We start from the raw sequence: 14,847 nt of genomic DNA on the forward strand, positions 1-14,847 counted from the left end.
GACTGCAGCAATAACCACCAAAATGAGTAATGAACATGCTTAGCGGCACTCAGCTAAAATATCGATGAGATCAGAGGACAGTCTGGCAACACAGTATTCTACTAGCAGTACACAACTTGAACGCAAGCACTTCCAGACACCGTCAAAGTATTAAACAAAGTGAATCACTGGTATATATCAATACCAGAACCTGACTAGTTTCTGCGTACTAGACAGGAAAGTAATCCACTTACTGATTTGAATTCTTCGTTCTTTTAATACCACGAAAATACACAAGCAGTATGGCGGAATTAACAAATAACACATGCAACACTTATTGCACTGTTGACCTTTAGATAATCCAGGCAGCACATTCAACAGTGCATAAACAGCTCGTAATCTCGATGGAAAGCAAGCTAGCCCACCATGTGTAACACTTTCACACCGATGCTCTGTTTAGACTCAAGACCTAACTAGAAACTCCACTTTACTTTCAGATGACACTGTGAGCGTACGCTAATAATACTGTCACCGAACTTCCGTCCAAGGCAACAGTGTGCTGAGCACACAACATAAATTCCACCTGCGAATAGCTCCTCCTCTGTCCCACAAGATTCACTAGCTCTTTCATATGTCTTCAGTGACAAGACCACCAGCTGTTCCATGTACGCTGTATCTTAAGGCAAATATCAATAAAACTCCAGTCCATTGTCATTTTGGACTCCAGCTCCGTGTTTTCCCATAACTTTCTATAACCCTTCATTTTCACAACCAATCTTGGTACTGAGGTCTCGCATCACAATTTTTAAGGATTTCTTTATGATCCTGGCTAGAACCTTTCCCAATTGTCTATAGAAGTTGTCCTTTTCTTGGTTGTTTCCTTGTTCTGCAGGTGCATAACACTGCACAAGACATGTATTTCTTACTCGGGTCTTGAATTGTGCTGTAATAATCCGATCTGAAATTGGCTTCCACTCCAATAAGCTTCTCCTTGCTTCTCTTGTCAGTAGCATACCCACACCATTTTCATGGTCTTCTATTTACTCTTTTCCTGAATTCCCCAAAACCATTCCATCGTGTTTCACCCAGACCGAGAGTCGCCAGTTTGTATAGTTTAATTAACTATAAATGCTTTTGTGTTGGCAAAGGACCGTTGCCTCAAGGTGGCCAGGTACCACGGCAAGCTCGTGCCATGCTCATGGCCACAACTGAGGAATACTGTGCTCCCAGATTTGATGGGATCTGCAGTCGTTTTAGGCAGAGTGCTTCATGTTTTCCAAGTCCTTGTTGTTCCATAGGAGGTCCAGTCTTTCTGAGAAATACATTTAACAGATAGCAAGAAGCGTTCTCTTCTTCCCTTTTGTCTGTCTGTGACTAATTTCCTCAGACTGGAGAAGGTATACCTATGTCACCAGAAGCATCCCTTTGTGGACCACCAACTGCAAGATAGGACAGACCTCTGTCCCTATCTATAATGAGGAGAGGGAGGAAGGTGGAGGGGGGATAAGAAGGCCTCCAAATTGGTTAGTTTGCAAGCACCCATCGAGGAGAATGCTCTTTCAGTTATTGCGCCCTCTGCAGCCCTTTGGGATGACGATTTTCCCCTGTACATATGTTGCTTTATGATCCGTTCATTATGAGTGCTGGTTTTTCACAATTTTGATGTATAACTGGAATAGCGATGCATTTTCAATTAGTTGCAGTAGTGCGTATTGGCTTCGATTACCTGGGCTCCAAGGTGATTGTCGATCTGATGTCAAATAGGGATAGATACAGTCCTCAGCTGTATGCTTGCTGGTGACACTCGTATTAAACTCATCTCTGTCCAACACCAGCATCTTGTCAGTAGAATATATTTCCCACAAAAAAATCAAAATAAAGATAATACCTTACACCTCAGCCATTTTTATGTCAGTTTGTGGGTGCAGGGTAGAGTCTGAGTGCTTCTGCCACTAGTTTTGAGTCGTATTGTGAAACTTTTTCCAGCAGGATAACACTTATTGTATTGCGATTTTCGGCAGTCCTTATGTAGCGCTATGCATATAGTTGTGTAATTAGGTTCGATCTTTATGATTAAATACGTAATTAGGACTGATCTCTACTGCAGTTTACCAAACAAAATAAATGAAGTACACTAACCTAATCTTCCTCTCCTGCATCTGGGCAGTTTCCGCGTGTTGAGGGTGCACCAGGGCTTTCCATCCAGAAGAAACAGTGTTAGAGTTCCAAAAAGGGCACCGCCATTTTTAATTTTCCGCCAATTTCCAGGTGTGTGTGTGCGTGGGGGGTGGGGGGGGGGGGGGCACATCAGTACAGACATGGGACAAAGAAATTCCTGCCAAAATTCGAAATTCCCGCCATTGCGTGGGGGGGGGGACATCAGTACAGACATGGGACAAAGAAATTCCTGCCAAAATTCGAAATTCCCGCCATTGCAGTAGAAGGGGAACAGGGAGGGGGAGGGGTGGGGGGGGTGGGAGGGTGCGGGAACCCACGTGCTGGCTGAGAAAAACACATGACGTCCTTCGGGGGGTAGGGGGCGTGGTTGAGGGTGGATGATTAATTGATCAGTTTCATTAATTTGCTTATCAAATTGATATCAAAATTGCCGTGTGATCCCAGTGCCCTACTACTTCACACAACTCAAAAAATTACTGACCTATGAATACAATAACAATTTGTGATCTGTGAACCCACACAAGCAAGTACCTGATACAATGAATGTTGACTTTTTTCTGTAAAATCTTCATTCGGCAAGTTCACATATAGGGAAACAGACTGCTAGATTTATGCCTTTTCTCGTCATCTCCAGGTCTGAAAGTTATGGAAATGGAGGGTTACAAACCAGGAATTGCACTTAACATTAACACTCTAGCAGGTGCGCTGTGTTTTATAACACGAGCGGGCTTGCGGCACACTTTGTACACATGTTATGACAAACTGCCTGTTTGTTTCTGTCTCCGGTTATTCGGACGACGTTTGATTGATGATTTTTCCGAAGTTTCGCGAGCACGAGTGCCTGGCACTGTCACAGCTTCACCCTCCATTGCTGCGCGCCAAATTCCAAGGGCTTTTCCGTCGTCATGATTCTACTCTTGCTACCTATAACGGTCGTTCGCTGCAGCACGTGAATCCAGGATCCGTTCATCTTGAGGCTTTCTTCTTTCTTGATGATACTATCCTCATATTTGTGTATTTCTATAGCTTCTCGGAACAAGCGGGTGTGCTAGCTCTTCTCTACCACAAGAATTTCCTTCTCGGTGAGTTTTACTATGTCGTCGGTCTCACACAGCGTGCTCTTTGCCACGGTCGATTTCTCCACCTGCCCAAACCTGCAATGCCGCTTTTGTTCTGTGATCCTGATGTTGGCTGATCGTCCTGTCATTCCAATGACTGATCGTCCGGCCATTCCAACATAAACTATTCCTCATGTACATGGTATGTGGTATATTCCCGACATTGAAAGTGGGTCCCTTTCCTCTTTTCCGATCTGCAACACTCTTTGATCTTCTTTGTCGGCTTGGAAATAGTCTTCACTTCGTGTCTGCGCAACACGCAGCCTATTCTGTCCGTCTCTGGGTATGTGTGATAGAAAGACCACACCCGACATCCCTTTTTCCAATGTGTCACTTTGCCTAGTGTTTGCCTGTGTGAGACTTCTTCTGTAGCTGGTGGAGTAGCTATTGCTCCTTAGAACGCTTTCCAGGTGTTGCATCTCGCGTCTGAGGTGCTGCGGCTCACATATTCGTCTGGCTCGCGTTACGAGCGTATTAATCATGCCTCTTTCTTGGCTCGGCTGGTGATTTGACAGTCTGTGCAGGTATCGGTCCTTATGTGTCAGTTTTCGTAACACTCTGTGTCCCAGGTTTCGACCTTCCCTTGTGTCCAGCATACCTAGAAAGGTTATCTGTTATTTCTTATACATTGGAGCGCCCGCTCGAGGGTTAATGATATCAGCAAAACATTTAAAACAATTATTAAACAATTATCTTTTACATTGGAGTAAAGAAAAGCAATTAGTTAAAATGTCATAAGCTACTGCGAAATGTATAAGCAGAGACAAAAGAAGACTAATTTTAAAATTAGTAACAAAGAAATAATATGTTTGTCTTCTTAGGTAGTTAAAATAATGTCTATTTGATCTTATTTTACTGTTTTGTTGGATGTTGCCCTGATTAAACATGTGTTATATGTACTGTTCTCTTAAATAAATAATTATCCGTTTTAGGATTAATTGCGTCGGGAAACATTCAAAATTACCAATTAATGAGAGAAATAATCAGATAGTTTAAAACGGAGTCGATTCGTTGCGTGTGATAATTTTAAGTGCCATTTTGCTTCAGTTTATTCACTAACGTTTTAAAAAATGAACCTACAGAATTAAGAGACGAAGTCAGAATATTACATTAAATGAGATTTTCATGAAAAGAATACTGTTTAATGTTCATGCGGTCGCGCCATTATTAAACGCGTCGATTCCATACAGTTTATGGGCCTAACTGATATTTTCTAATTCAATGAAAGCTGAATGAAAACTCCATTCCTATTTGAAGTCTTTAATTTAAAGGAGGAATATCCACTACGGTCATTACACATAGACTTGTAGTGAAGACAAAAATTAATTTAATTTTTTTATTTAATGTGGACTGTATACTTTATCATAAGGAAGGATGGGAACTACTTCTTCGTTAGTAGTAGTAGGCTATATTAAACATAGGATGTCGCTGCATCTCTGTTTTGGAACTTTTCTTTTTGGCCTCGTGTCCTGTCCAATGTAGCTCCAGTCTCGTTATTCGCTCGCCAGCGTCATAGACGCCCGTTCATCTCCTTATCTCTCCGTTCCTGAGCCTGTCTTGCAGACTCGCTCCATACAGTGCTCTCTCTACAGCCCTCTGACAGACCAGGAGTCGATTTGCGCCTCACATTGCGTCAGTGGTTCGTGGCTGCATATTGTTACTGGCCAGAGGCTGTTGTCAGAAACCATCCACCTTAATTTTGGTAAACATTTCTGGAATACAGTGATCAATTAATTGTTATATTTAGATTAAAGTTCAGTCTTGATCACGTTATGTCTGTTTTAATGAGTAACCGGTTTCGATAATGTATCGTCTACATATCGCTTGTAATATATGATTTTATTTGCGATATCAGGGTTATTTTTCAGGAATTGCGTCTCAATGTGGTTTACGAAAATGTCTGCTACTGTCCCAGCCAAAGAATTAGACTTTGTCATACATTATTACCTGTCTTGCAGACTCGCTCCATACAGTGCTCTCTCTACAGCCCTCTGACAGACCAGGAGTCGATTTGCGCCTCACATTGCGTCAGTGGTTCGTGGCTGCATATTGTTACTGGCCAGAGGCTGTTGTCAGAAACCATCCACCTTAATTTTGGTAAACATTTCTGGAATACAGTGATCAATTAATTGTTATATTTAGATTAAAGTTCAGTCTTGATCACGTTATGTCTGTTTTAATGAGTAACCGGTTTCGATAATGTATCGTCTACATATCGCTTGTAATATATGATTTTATTTGCGATATCAGGGTTATTTTTCAGGAATTGCGTCTCAATGTGGTTTACGAAAATGTCTGCTACTGTCCCAGCCAAAGAATTAGACTTTGTCATACATTATTACTTTATAATGGTTCAAAAGACGAAATTGAGAAACTTGCTGTAAAATTAAACTCTATGCATCCAAAGTTACAATTTACAGTTGAGCATGAAAATCGAAAATCTATTAACTACCTAGATCTCACTATAACTAATAACAACGGGAAACATTTATTCACCATATACAGGAAACCTACAACCACTGATGTTATTATTAATGCTACATCATGTCATCCTGACAAGTATAAAAAAGCATTTTTTAAGTCTATGATACACCGAATACTAAAATTACCATTAGAAGCTAATGAGATCAAAAAGGAAATGACCATCTTAAAACAAATTGCAAAAACCAACTCTTTCGACACACGACAGGTAGATATCATTTTTAATAAAGTACAACAATCACAAAGTACTCCACTAATAAGTAATCCAAAATATATGAAGATGACATATATGGGAAACATATCAGATAGAATCACTAACTTATTCAAAAATTCTGGAATAACAATAGCATTTACAACTGACAATACTTTACAACAAAAATTAAGACATACCGTAAATAAAGATAATGGAAAATCTACCAGATCAGGAGTGTACAAGATCCAATGTAGGGACTGTGAGAAAATATATATCGGCCAAACAGGTCGAAATTTTGCAGTAAGGTACAAAGAACATACGTCAGGTACCTCACGAACAAAGTCTGTTTTTGGTCATCATATAACATTCAATAATCATGCTGAGGGGACAGTACAACAGAATTTACAAGTTCTTCATTATGCAAATAAAGGCTTACTTATGAATATCCTAGAAGAAATCGAGATATATGCTCACTTGAAAACCAAATCATCAATGCTGCTCAATGAACAATTAGATTTTCGCGAAAAATATTATTACGACCTTTTTGATGAAATTTTATAATAAAAGCATCTACTCTTTTGTTTTTTAAAAATACAAGATTAGTTATACCCATGGCAAAAGCAATGTATGTAAAATACGCTGCATCAGCAGTCTCATCAGTTAGTCAGATATACATAATGTGGAACATACTATTGGCTGCTAACTTAACATTGCCATAAAAACTACAGTTAAAACAAGACGATTCTGCAGCATCCAACAAAGATGCAATTGTGATGTAGGCGACTTGGTATAATCGATATATACCACAACGCCAAGGATTTTACATCTTTGATGTAACTGGCACTGTAATAGTATTAAGGTTGTCCATAGAGGGCACAGCTATCACACATCATAATTCACTGTTTTTATTCAAAATATAAATAAGTTGTAGACACAACTACTATCTGTTAATCAGATATTTAAATGAATCAATTTTATGTTATTAGTGTATTTCCTACTTTTATACTTTGACGATGGCGTCATATTATGAACGCTGATTGGCAGTTATGAAGTAATGTGACAGGAAGTAGGCGGAGCCTCTGCATATTTAAGCTCGTGCTCAGCACTCATAACCATCAGTTGACTGCACAGCATCAAGAGAGCTCCACCTACCAGCCCAAAGGAGCCAATGGGTATAACTAATTTTATTTTATTTTGTTAAAAATTTTGACATCATTAGACTTTGTCATTCATTTAAAGATTGGTATCTAGTATTTCTTAAAATTTATTCACAGGTCTGAAGATGGTTTTATAGAAAAAACCGAAACCGGTTACTCATTAAAACAGACATAACGTGATCAAGACTGAACTTTAATCTAAACATCCACCTTAACTTTATGAGGATAGTCGGTTTCCGGAGATTGTAACCAAGTTGCTCAAATACCGTCCAGGTGAGGCCACTCTGCTGTCTGGTTGTGTATTACAAGTTGAATTTTATATCCCAGATAAATTTATTCAGTTGCTAGTTCCAGAATATGGTTATCGATGCAGACTTATTTACAACACTTATGACTCGGCTCTTTTGAAGATTGATTTTGAGGCCTACGACTTGGGAAGCATCTTTGAGCCCTAAGGTCATTATTGACCGTTTGTGCTTCTGCTAAACAGGACGCTATCGTAGCCAAAGCTAAGATGGTTGAGACATTTTCCACCTATGTTGATACCATGCTGTTCACAGGACAGACGGATGAACACGTCCTCCGGAGCCAAGGTCAATAACTTAGGCGAGTGATGCAGTCTTCTTTATTTTCCATGTAAATGCGGATATTTTATGAACGGCCAACACACAACAACAGAGAGTAGCGATGCTGTTTTTCGGGGGCATTCACTATAGGAAAGCACCGAGGCGCAACTTGTTTCCTGAAGCAGAAACGCCTGACGGCAGGCAAAAAGCCGGTGTTACGCAAGACGGACCGATGGAAAAGTGCGCTTGCGGAGGCCACGTTATTACTCGAGATGCGCGGAGGCGGGCCTCATGCTTCGCAAGACGGGGAAAAGCGGCGCCGCCACAGGGGAGCCATCACGGCGGCCCCACCCCCTGGAACGGGCGCCTTCTACCGGCGTATAACAAGTAGTGGCGCGCTGAATGGACATGCGGCCGGCCGTCGCCTTTGAGGGCCGCTGCCCGCTGCCTGCAGCGAGGTGAGCTGAGGTGCTCCAGCGCACAGCACGCTCCAGCGGCGAAGCCACGGAGTATCTGGTCAGGGCTGCGCCGGCTGGTCAAAGCCGGCTCCGGGATGTGATGGCCGCCGCGGCCCTATGAGAAACTTCTGCAGATCAGGTCAATTCCGGGAGAAAGCTATTCGCAGGGCACCTACCTTGCCCATCACATTCATTTCTCCCTTGTCCGTCTCGGCACGCAGACGGGCATTTACTTTCCAGTGTACACAGATGGAAAAAAATGCAAGGACAAGTTATTTTATTGACAAGTGAGGAGACACGCAGTGTGTCAGTGTAGGAGTATATGATAACAAATTCGGATCAAATGAAACACACGTTGCGAGGGGGCCACTTGTGCGTGGAGTCCGATTTTGTAATATATTTCATGAAAAACGACATGAAATGGTTATTACATGCAGAAGAGATTATATCTTTGACAACACTGAACCAAATATGTTGCCTGAGTGGCGGAATCGTTTGTAAGTAGGGGCGCGCGGAGCGCAGTAGCAGCTGCCGTTGCACTCTGTTAAAGGTAGGATGTAAGACTTTAAGCTATTGGTTAGCTGTGAGAATTTTGCTGTTGGCCTATGGACGCAGCATAATACAGTTTTGTAACGTAATGAAATTTTGTATATTTAGTTTTAAGTATACAGCAACGCAATGTGAATTTTGCTAATTCTATCAGTACCGTCACTTGAATGCAGGAACCAAGTATCTTCCATCAGATTTAATGTATAGGTTGATTAGGTGTACCAGATTTGAAATGTTTTGTGTGTTTTGTAATCCTGATACAGACAAGTTAAATTCTGGAATCTGTTTTGTCGAACGACGTCAGACCTTTTGTCATGTAACAATCGAAGTATTGTTAACTACGTCAGTAAGTGAGAATTGTAGAACAGTTGAGAAGTTCACTGATTTTGAAGTTAACGTAAAATGTTTCATATCAGATTTTGTGAAGGAGAAACTTTATTCTGAATACAAGTTTCTAACTGAACCATTCAGTCTTAGCATATCCCCTTATGAGCACCTCATCCTCTTCCACATCATATTTATTTAAACCCAATGAATATTTTTTTAAAAGAAATAATTTTTCAATCAGAGCAAAAAAAAAATAATGTGGCTTAATCAGAAAAGTACTGATGTTTGTAACAGTATCAAAAATTATCACTGAATATTTGCAAGGTTATTCATTTATCAACTATTTTACGGCCGGCATTGAACTTCGCTGAGCCAAGATTGAATATTTTGTACGCCTTCTGTGGAGAGAACAGAATACCAAGATTACATCTGTTGCGACTCAAGAGCTAAAAAAAAAAAAAAGTATTTCATTGTTTATTTGCAAAGGGAATTTTATCAGTTTATTGTACAGGGCCATAGAATTCGGTGCTCGCGAGACTGAGTAAACTTCAGAGGGATTGATTTCATTATAGGCATTACAAACTGGTTTTCCACATTAAGTTGTTTGATTTTTCTTTGGATTACAGTAAGACTTATTAAACACACCATTGGCTCAACAACACATTACACAGTAACTTTCACTAAGACAAACATTACGCATTGTATATCCATTAAGAGAACCAAATAACTATTATATTAAAGGAACGTTACAGCTTGTCACAGTAGATGGTGTCCAATGAGTCGCATCAACACGGTGTTTCCCCCTGTGGCATGTGTCCTTGTATGCAAACGATAATAAAGGTAACGAATGGCATCCTGCGATAGACTTTCCCAACCAACTTGCGCTTTTGTTGGAATATGGCGTTGTGGCCATGGAGAAGGAATAAGTTCCCAGTTCATCATGTTCCGTACGGGTTTCATTGGCAACATATGTGGTGATCTTGCTGGTCGTGGCAGCTGCACACCACGAACAGCACCCTTCGTCGCAACACCTCTGGTGAATGGGCATTATCATGCTGAAAAAGCGCATCATCGTCCAGTCGAGGAAATGCGAGTAGCAGTCTTTGCAAAATAGCCGGCACTGATTATTATACGCTGCAGAAACACCAAATGTGCCTTGGGTTGTAACTAAAGACCCTCCCCTTGCTCCCTACATACACACACACACACACACACACACACACACACACACACACACACACACACAACATGAAGCCTGGTGTGAGACCTGCGTGTTGAGGGCAAATGCACTCTGGAGTAGGCAGCTCACTAGGTCTACGCCAAAGATGTATACGTCCGCCACTCGCATGCTATAAAAACCTATTTATAGAAGAAAAATCCCCTTCATTTGCAAATAACTTTCTTAATTTTTTTGGTGCCACCTGAAGTTAAAGTTTTCAGCTTCGAAACCAGTCGTGGAATAAATTAAGAAAAATACTTGCACTGAAGCAGAGCTCCGTTCCATTGTCGAGTCAGATCTTTCACGACACCACAGTAGCCATGTTTGGCGGCGTAGTGGTGTCAGTGGTAGGCCGGCCAGAGACACATGTGATGTTAATCCAGCTGAAAGCAGACGGTTCCCAGCGTTCCCCGATGGCGAAGCGGGTGCAACGTCTGGCGAGAGTTAGTCCCTGGTTAGTCACCCGTGCTCGCACTTGTCAATCTTGATGTTCGTCTGTACTACGCTAGCGTCCAGATCCCGGTTTACTGGTGTAGGAATCTTCCACAGACCACTATTGAAAGCAGCGAAGCACCACCGGTACATTGTGCCTAATTGTGCAGTAATCCGTCGATATATCCATCCAGTTTCCTGCAGGCCCACAATGAGACCATATTAGAATGGCTGAAGCTGTTCGTTAGGAACTCGTCAGTGGACCACATTTTCACTCTAGAAATGATCGTATGGCATTGATGGCGGGGAATCTCCATCTGAGGAATTTGAGCCGCCGAGTTGCGAGTCTTTCCAGTTAACGCCACACTGGGTGACTTGCTTGCTGATGATTGTGAAATGATGATGAAGACAACACAACACTCAGTCCCCGAGTTGAGAAAATCTCCAAACTGGCAGGAAACTGAACCGGGGCTCAGACGTGTCAACCTCTCAGCCTAGAATGAATGTTGCACACGTTGTTCAGTGCTAAACTCAACACAGTTACTGCCCGCGGAGTCAACGTCCACACAGAGGACCCACAGGCAGGCTTCTTACACGCCATCTGATCGCAGGCAAATGAATCACTAACATTTAGGGCCGCATGAAAGCAGTCGAAAGACTAAAAAAGAAGCCTTCAGTATGTACGCAGTTATGTAGATATTTTACCCGAGGCTATTTTCAATGTCGGTATAGACAAATGGATCTATACACCCTATTCAGCAGCAATATGTACGGGCACTATAGCCGCCGTCACGAAAGCAAATGCCTCAAGCCCCACCCCGCTTCGCCCCTGGACCAGTCGTGAGGAAGAAGGGAGGAAGGAAGATTGGGTTTAACGTCCCGTCAACATCGTGGTCATTAGAGACGAAGCAAAAGCTCGGATTGTGTCAAGGGTGGGGAAGGAAATCGGTTGTGCCCTTGCAAAGGAACCATCCCAGCATTTGCCAGAGCGATTTACGGAAATCACGGAAAACCTAAATCTGAATGGCCAGGCGCGTGTCTTAACCATCGTCCTCTCGAATGCGAGTCCACTGTGCCACCTCGCTCGGCGCTCAGTCGTAACAATTCGCTACTTCCGTGTCTTTGCTTTCACTTTGTTCCGTCCTGCTTTACAGTTATAGGTGATACTGAAGACAAACGTTCTCTACATAGGATAGGTGGTAATCTAGGCTCTGTAAACGTGAGCCGGAACCGATTGGACATTAAAATACAAACAAAATGTGTAACACCTAATGCTTTAAAGCCTTTCAACAAAACTGATACCGACAAGGAAGCTAGGTCAAACATTACTCTGCACAAAATTTGACGCCAGAAACGCAACTTCCTCAGAGACTGTAAGTATGAATGCTGTCTGCATTCGATACGAAAGGGATACAAGTGCGGAAACATACTCAGACGGACGATTTTAATAAAGAAGTGATCCGAAGTATTGTGATAGAATTTTACAGTAGAGGATAGTTTTCTACGGCCTAATTACAATACAAAAGTGAGTGTTAAGGCTCGGAAACGTCCGTCCTTCAACTTTTAAATGATACGGGGTTTTAATTCCAAAAATGTGACGATGAACGAAAATTTCTTATGCAATGAAGTGGCATTGTCACCTCGAGAGCTACGAGTATATTTATGCGGACTGGGCATTTATTGAATGCGGAACACAATGGGCGTCTGATTTATGTGGACAAAACTTGGCTTTCGCAAAATCATATCAACATATATGTGTCTGGCGTGACTAGCAAGGAAATGGTGGCCCGAAAATATCTGCAGAGACTTATATAGCAAATATGTGTGTTTTGGGTGTTGGGTGTGCTGAAGAAAAGTCTGTAAGAGTAGCAAATACAGTCCACCTGGAGAGTACGGAATATTCTTGGTCTTATTGAGGCAAGCCGCTGGAACAAGAATCCTGGAAGCAAATCGCGTGCTGCAGTGCGCAAGGAATATCTCGCAAGTAAATCTCGTTCATAGGTGACACGATACAGTACGATGTCTCAGATGCTACCAAAATTAATTTTATAATTTTCTTAACTGCTTTCTCTCTGGAAACTTCTACGAGGTTAACAGAACGCAAATTCACCAGCGACATTGTTCGTTGCGGAGGCGAAACCATTTCACACCTCTTAGGATAGTTTATGATTTATCTCGGAATAATGTTATCGTGTATCGGATGCACCTATAAGGTTTGACAATGTTCATACATGTTTTTCAGTCCAAATATATTAGTGTTTCTGAGTCATTCCACAGTTGAAGTAAAAGGGACTTTTTTTTAAAGTTTGATGTAACATTAGTTTCTAATTTTTCTCGTAAAAACTTGCTAAATTTTGATTAATTCTCATGGTTGGGATAACACTCATATAATATTTCTTAAAAGACATAATAGTCGCAGTTGACTGTATAAAATATTTATTGTTGCTATTGCAATTTCGGCCTTATGGCCATTTTCAAGTAACACTGCAAAAGTTACATTCTGTCAGAATATAAAACATGTATTCATGTCAGATAGTTTTATATTCTGACAGAATATAACTTTTTCAGTGTTACTTGAAAATGGCCATAAGGCCGAAATTGCAATAGTAACTATGATGTCTTTTAAGAAAAATTGCTAAATTTTCTTTTGGAGAGTACTACTGATCGTATTTTAGACTAAAAATAGAGCTGTATGATATTTTTTGGTATTTTTACTAAAATTGGAAATTATCAGTAACTGGCAACTCTGCAAGATGGTGAGATGACCTTGATCAGCCCATTTTCGTGATGACAACTGAAGGAAATGCATCGTCAACCAAACCACATCCACCGGTAGATGAGTAGACCAGGTACGGTCGCACGGCAGGAAGAGGAAAGGGTAGCCGATAGGATCTTGAACTCCCGGTAGACTTGGTAACCAGTAATGTGGTATCCATTTATTCAGTCGGGCACACTGTAACTGCATACAGCTGCTACAACATTATTTACTTATTGTGTAACACCATAGACTTTCTTGTAGGACATCCAGTGTAACGTGTGACGAGTCCTTCAGTGTGAAGATGCTGACGTTAATATTTTCTTGTTTTGTCCCGCTTAGGTGTTAAGTAAATGTGATAACGCTGAACTCACGGACATTCATCTATGATTCTGATATAAATGCTGTAATATGTGTGTCATTTTGGGCTGACAGACTTGTTCTCTAAATCAGTTGATGAATATACCTTAGCCGGTTTGTGTGACCGAGCGGTTCTAGGCGCTTCAGTCTGGAACTGCGCGGCCGCCACGGGTATGGATGTGTGTGATGTCCTTAGGTTAGTTAGTTTTAAGTAGTTCTAAGTTCAAAAGGACTGATGACCACAGATGTTAAGTCCCATAGTGCTCAGAGGCATTTGAACCATTTGAATATAAGTTGAGTATGGAACAGCTACAGTAATAACCCTTCAAATGACTCGTGTTGCCATTGGGGCAACGTAGTATCCATTTCAGTTTTGTTTACATTTATGGATTATTGAAAAACTACTTAATGTAACCATTATTTGACTAGATCAAGAGTTTATAGACTGGTATGGTATTAGCAGTTACCTTCAGATCTAAAATAGAGAGAAAAAGTGTTGTTCACAAAAAGTTCTGTCTACTTACGAGTTACGACATGTATACAGAGTGGTCGATTGATAGTGACCGGGCCAAATATCTCACGAAATAAGCATCAAACGAAAAAACTAGAAAGAACGATACTCGTCTAGCTTGAAGGGGGAAACCAGATGGCGCTATGGTTGGCCTGCTAGATGGCGCTGCCATAGGTCAAACGGATATCAACTGCGTTTTGTTTTAAATAGGAACCCCCATTTTTTGCTACATATAAGTGTAGTACGTAAAGAAATATGAATGTTTTAGTTGGACCACTTTTTTCGCTTTGTGATAGATCGCGCTGTAATAGTCACAAACGTATAAGTACGTGGTATCACGTAACATTCCGCCAGTGCGGACGGTATTTGCTTCGTGATACAATAGCAGTGTTAAAATGGACCATTTACCAATTGCGGAAAAGGTCGATATCGTGTTGATGTATGGCTGTTATGATCAAAATGCCCAACGGGCATGTGCTATGTATGCTGCTCGGTATCCTGGACGACATCATCCAAGTGTCCGGACCGTTCGCCGGATAGTTACGTTATTTAAGGAAACATGAA

Source organism: Schistocerca nitens, chromosome 8, assembly GCF_023898315.1.
Source record: "Schistocerca nitens isolate TAMUIC-IGC-003100 chromosome 8, iqSchNite1.1, whole genome shotgun sequence".
Lineage (NCBI taxonomy): Eukaryota > Metazoa > Arthropoda > Insecta > Orthoptera > Acrididae > Schistocerca > Schistocerca nitens.